This window comes from Pinus tabuliformis, chromosome 1_1, assembly GCF_031772625.1.
Source record: "Pinus tabuliformis cultivar Carrire ecotype Pingquan chromosome 1_1, CPIR1, whole genome shotgun sequence".
Taxonomy (NCBI): domain Eukaryota; kingdom Viridiplantae; phylum Streptophyta; class Pinopsida; order Pinales; family Pinaceae; genus Pinus; species Pinus tabuliformis.
Genome location: NC_142297.1, coordinates 642,757,518 through 642,763,839, shown reverse-complemented (window position 1 = coordinate 642,763,839; position 6,322 = coordinate 642,757,518). Strand labels below are relative to the sequence as shown.

At 37.0% G+C, this 6,322-nt stretch overlaps 1 long non-coding RNA gene across 2 annotated transcripts; it reads right to left on the bottom strand.

The window, feature by feature from the left end:
* Positions 1 to 3,042: 3,042 nt before the first annotated feature.
* Positions 3,043 to 5,909, bottom strand: LOC149214985 (uncharacterized). 2 transcript variants are annotated; one of them, XR_016250977.1, is made up of 2 exons: positions 5,700 to 5,909; positions 3,043 to 4,902 (listed from the first exon to the last, which is right to left on the bottom strand). It is a non-coding gene; the product is annotated as an uncharacterized LOC149214985 (long non-coding RNA). The 2 variants fall into 2 exon arrangements; XR_016250978.1 differs by lacking the exon at positions 5,700 to 5,909 and adding an exon at positions 5,542 to 5,693.
* Positions 5,910 to 6,322: the final 413 nt, after the last annotated feature.

The window sequence follows — 6,322 nt, the reverse complement described above, 5'->3', positions numbered from 1 at the left end:
CTCAAAGCAATGGGAAGAGGAAGGCCCAGCATAGGGACAAAGAGGTGGCCAATGGAGTGAAGATATATTTTCAAAGGTTGTTTCTAACTTCTTTACAAATTAGTGCAAGGGAGGAATTTGCTTGTTTTGCAGCTAGATTAGAGGATTTTGCAGACATCAGTTTTGGACGAGGACAATGAACCTAGTTAAATGGAGGACTTGTCATGGAGCAAATGATGTTTATTTGCAATGTCTTGCCACTCGTATGCTATAACAAGTGGCAAGCTCTTCATCAGTGGAACAGAATTGGAGCTATAGTTTCATTCATTCTATGAAGCACAACAAGTTGTGATCGTACAAAATTGGGGATCTTGTATATATGCATTCAAACCTACACCTTGTGTCTCACAAGGGAGAAGAATGTACAAGTGGACTGCCAGCAAGTCCTCGATGAAATCCCCAGCAGATTGAGGATGTTTCCTAAGGGTCCAAAAATCCCTAGAACGCAAAGGCACAAGTTACACGGATTATTTTTTGCAGGGGAAAGGGGGAGGGGGGCATATACTCTTGCAACATTTAAAAAAAAAAAAAAAACAAACCCAAAAATCTATTCAGCCACACTAAATAAACCAATCCTTATAATGACATAAAGCCTTGCTTGTTGAGCAATATCAACAAGCTAGACTAGATTGCAACAATCCTCAGCACAATGACGTGAATAAAAACCCTTTTTCGGGGAGGGGAGGAATAAATCCCCTTGCAACATAGAAAAAAACAAACCCAAAAATCCATTCATTCAGCCACAATAAATAAACCAATCCTTATAATGACATAGAGCCCGGCTCATTGAGCAATATCGACAAACTTGACTAAATTGAAGCAATCCTCAGCACAATGACATGAATAAAAATCCAATCAAAAAAGGCACAAGCTACAGAACATGAAACTTACAGAAAGAAAACGACCATAAAGACTATTTTGAAAATGGGATTTGAGAATTAGTATGAAATGAAACATAAAATGCCTTCTTTTGGTTCATGTCTATTCCAGAATACATAGCTTCCAATTACATCAATGCTTCCTTCCTCGGCCTTGGCAGTCAGATCTGGCCACATCTGTCATACACGTATAGCTAATCAGTAAACCATATATTGCACATTAATTTTGAGACCCAATGCCACTTTCCGCACGCTTTTATCTCATGTTACACGCCACATCTATGAAAAACAGTGAATTAATGACATCAACCCAGTATTAGATGATCAGTGTGATTTTCAGAGGTACTTCCCATTCTTTTACGTATATTCTCTCATCTCACGACGATAAAAACAAAGTACTGAATTAGTAGCTGCGCAATATAGAATAGAACAGTGTACCCTTTGATCTATGGTACTATAAAAACTAAGTACTGAATTAGTAGCTGCGCACTATAGTATAGAACAGTGTACCCTTTGATCTATGGTACTATAAAACTTGAATGTGAAGGGCATGCCCTCTCTTCAGGGCATACACAGGTGGGCTATGGCATTTTACCATTCAACCCTTCATATGGTGACTTTGTTGGATCCTTATCAGTTGGATAATTTAGAGAGTATCCCGGGTCAACAGGATTACTCTGAGGAAAAACGTAACCAACTAGATAGCGATGCTATAAAAATGTTACCCTGAGGAGGCTACAAAGCCACAAGATAATTTAGACTCCATTACAGCCATGTTGGAACCATTGTTGGCTTTGTGTATGGCTTTCTAGTTATGGCCTATCAGGGACTTCAATCTCATATGCAAACTAAACTCTTCCACCTCTAAGTACCACCTTGAATAGAGACACAAGACCGCCCAGACAGACTATGCACTCCATTTATCAAAGACCATACGTTCATATTTAATATAGTTTTCATGAAACCATTAGCACACCATTGCCGTTATCATCAATTCTGGTTCTACGGTTTAATACGTTCAGTGAGTCATTAAAATTACAATTCCTTAAATATGTGATGCCATGTTGTACCGAAGCAAATCACTGAAATAATTTCACAGTGGAGTCGCCTCAGATCTGACAACTGCTGATATTTACATGAACAGAATAACAACGGCCCTTCACAAATAACTATATAAGTTAATGGAACAGTACTTCATATATACATTAAATTAGCTGACTATATAGTGTATACACAATGAATCTAAAACTTAGCAGACTACAGGACTGATTCCTATTCATTTTTTACTCAACAGTATCACAGTATTTCATGTTTGCTCTGTAATTCATGTTATGACCATCAGAAAAAATGGAAATATACAAACTCACTGCTGGTACACTCCTAGATTGCCAACGGTATTACCAGAACAATAATCAACCAACATATACTGGACAAATGGCAAGAAAACCAGCAAAGGGAGTGTGGCAAGTAGTCAATAAAAGGTGATGCAATGATGAATCAGCGAGAAAGTTTACCTCAACTTTCTTATCACTTGGTTGTAAACAGTTAAGAAAAGCACACAATGTTGCTTAGTGTGATAAGCAAGCGCTATCTAAATATTAACACCATATTTGTGGTTGCTTGATAATGCTTGGTGTCCTAATTTTATCTACCAATAGACAACCACACGCTTTCTAAATCTTCACACCTGACTACTCAGACCCCTAATAATAACCACGTTCATATCCCAACACAATTATCCCATACAAAAGTAGAATTTTTCAGAAATGTAAGCTGATTATGCAATACACAAAATGATGATTAAGAACACTGCTAGACGGGTAACAGTTCAATGCCAATTCAATCAACCTTCATGCAACCAAGGAAAACCAACTCACCTTTGAAGTATTGAATGCCACATTATTGCAATGGATATATGCTGACAGACCATGCAGACAAGTCATATGTCAAATTATGAATGGTAACAGTTATATCAGATCTAACAGCCGTGTTTGACAGAGAAGCAACACATAGATTAGTTTTCTTCTGTAAACATGTGCATGTAGCATCATCCAATCTACGCTTTTCAATCATGCAAATTCAGACTCTTTGGCAGTGAACAATGCATTATCCCCATAAAATGAAGTTCAAACAATATTCCAAGTTGAAAGAAATTTTCCAAATGTACACAATTTTTGTATTATGCACCTCCCATAAGGCCAACTTATTAATACTAGCATGACAAATATTGAATATCTCTTGAGAAGGACGTAATGAGAAATTCTCAGGTTTTCCCGCAATGCAAGGAATTGCTCCTAAGCTCAATTGCCACAAGGATCTTCTTTCGAAGGCTGTGGCTCCTCTTCCTCATCTCCATTAGCCCCCCTGTGGTTTCCTGTACAACAATTGTTAACCAAAAGTTGTATGAAAAGGTCATACATATTAAAAATCTAATACATTCATTTAACCACCATCACATTTATAACAGAAAATGATGAAAGTTTAAGGATAGAAATTACAGTTACAGTTCCCCAGTTTTCCGAATAATTGTTGGAGGCGCAGTTTAATGTTATTCTCTTTGCAAAATATTGTTTCCTGTGACTCAAATTGGGTAGCTTCTCCAAGGCGGTCGGAAATCTTTTCGAAGGTCAATGATACATGTTCAAGACACGGACAGAGTTTGGGCAGTATCATTCCACAGTCCATTGTTTGATACCCATGGTAACAAGCCATAATGAAATTTGGTAGCTTCTTCATGTCCTCCATATCCTCGGGAAGATCCTTCATTACCCCATATAAATTTTCCTTGCACTTCAACCATAGGTGCCTCATCTCCAGCGAATTCCCCATTATGCTTTCTTTAATTCCTGACTTTATCCTGATTTAATATTTGACAAACAGATGTGACAGATTTGTGAGATCTTTCACACTCCAAACCCCATATAAATTTTCCTTGTACTTCAACCATAGGTGCGTCATTTCCAGACAATTTCCCATTATGCTTTCTTTAATTCCTGACTTTATCCTGGTTTAATATTTGACAAACAAATGTGACAGATTTGTGAGATCCTTCAAACTCCAAACATTTGCACGCGCTTCAGTTTCCACACTTAATCCAGGAGTTGACTATTGAATACAGAGTGCTTAGTTTAGAGATTTCATGTGAAATCATCTATAAATTCAAGCATCAATTTAAATTAAGATACTTGAGATTTTCAAGTTCTCCAATCCTAGATGGGAATGATTCTAAATATAGAGACAATGAAAATGTTAAATAATTGAAGTCCAGAAATATAGCATATCTCTTCAGGGCAACCCTTGATTCAGAGAGATCATTATGTGAGGAACTCAAATATGAATTGCCATGTCCCAAAGAACATTATCATGAGTTCTTCGATGGCATGCCCTATTGACTTCTAAGTCCTCTTATTTTTTAAATTCTGAAACAAACCACAAGCTCCCTGAAGATTTCCATAGATGCACCCAATGGCCATGCCCACTAAATAGGTTCTCTTTTTGCACAAAGCAAAGCACTTGGGCAATCTATATTTGTACTAATTTGTCCACATCGAATCTGCGTCACCCATGAGCATAGCAGAAGAGAAGAAGCAAATCTCGACGTTTGGAAGGGGTAAGGAATCATAACTCCATTTTAATCGCTGATACAGCTCTTGATCAACGGGAGCATGAGTGTGTGGAAAATATGGATCTGAGGGTTTCATCCAAGGTAAAGAAATCTCCCATTCATCTAAACAGCTTTTGCTCTTCATTGCTGCGGATACTGCGTCTAATGCCAAAGGAAAACATTTATAGTCATCCGCAACAGAGTATTCCAACTCCATAGGAGCATGGTCCTCTTTGAAAGCTATTATTGCAAACATCCACGCTTCTTGTCCAGAGAGGGGCTGTATTTCAATGGACTTCTCAGTGTCAGATCCTTCCTCCGAGTAGGGAATACGACCGTGATTTCATAACTCGGCCAATACCACAAATAATTTCTTGTTCCCTGCAACAACAATCAAAGATTTTTAAAATCTTGAAAAACTGTAACCCAAATAGCATCATAGAGGACATTACTGCCCTTAAAGTTGTTACAGACCATTTATAACAAAGATGCTATCACAATGCCACCATGCCATTACACCATTTAAACGAACTCGGTCAACATCTGTAAGCCACGTCTTCCGCTGGGTTTGAGCATCTTTGATCACAGAACCTACGATCCCTAGGTTTGCACAACAGTTGCACAGCACTCTAGTCTACTCACCCTGCCTAAAACAAAATTACTAACACAGAGGATATGGACGGATCTGGCATTTTCTCAGTCTGAACCAACCCATCAACATCAGCTGGTGCCCATATTGCCAACCCAACCCGTGCTCATGATGCCCATGAAATGTGAAGGCAAAAATAACAAGCACAACAGCTGCCAAGCACCCCACCTAAAACAAATAGGCTAAAAAAGATAGATGGGATGGATGGATCTGGCCTATTCTCTACTGGAACCGACCCAGGATCGGGTGCCCTAATCATACATTCTATACGCTGGACAGAGGATCGAAAAACTTGGTTTCCTCAAATGACCATCCACCGCCAAAACACAATCAAATATTCAGAGAAAAATAAAAAAGGGAAAGACTTACACCTCACAGCACTGTGAAAAGCTTCGCTTATAGATCACGCTATAAACATTTTGTAACTGCTATAAATCGTTCCTTACGTTTCAGAAAGGGCCATTGATCTGATCTGACAAACATGGGAATGGAAAGAAAGATCAGGTTTACAGGGTTTGTAAAATCTTACCATTTCGATTGGATCTGTTTGCGCACTTGACAATCTCACCTGATACAAAACCTTATATTGCAAAAAGCACAACGATGAATGGGATCTAAGTTGTTAATTTATTTTTATGAGCCTTTTATATATATTTAATTTTTATGGAAAATCATAGAAATTAAAAAATATTTTGAAAAGCACCGCCTCATTACTTTTCAAAAATAAAGTTGAAAACAAACGATCAGATCTTTAATCTCTAGGATTTTCTCAATCCCTTCGAAAAAAAGGTTGAAAACACTGATTCGATATTTAATGTCCAAATTTTTGAAAGGGAAAAAGTACTTTAAAAGTGGTTTAGGATAGTTCGGAAATAATTAATGAAGAGGTTTAGTTAAATTTATGATATTTAATTTAAAAAAGAATGATAATGAAGAGGTTTACTTAAATTTATGATATTCAATTAAAAATAGAATGATATTTAATTCATGAGGTATAAGGGAATGTTATTTGAAGTGGGAAAAATTTACATAAAATTTTAAAATTATGGAAGTTTGACTTTTTATATAATTAAATTATGTCAATGGAAAAGAAAATTTGAAGTCTGCTATAAAGTTAGATTGTTTTACATTTTATGAAGCTAAGCATTAATT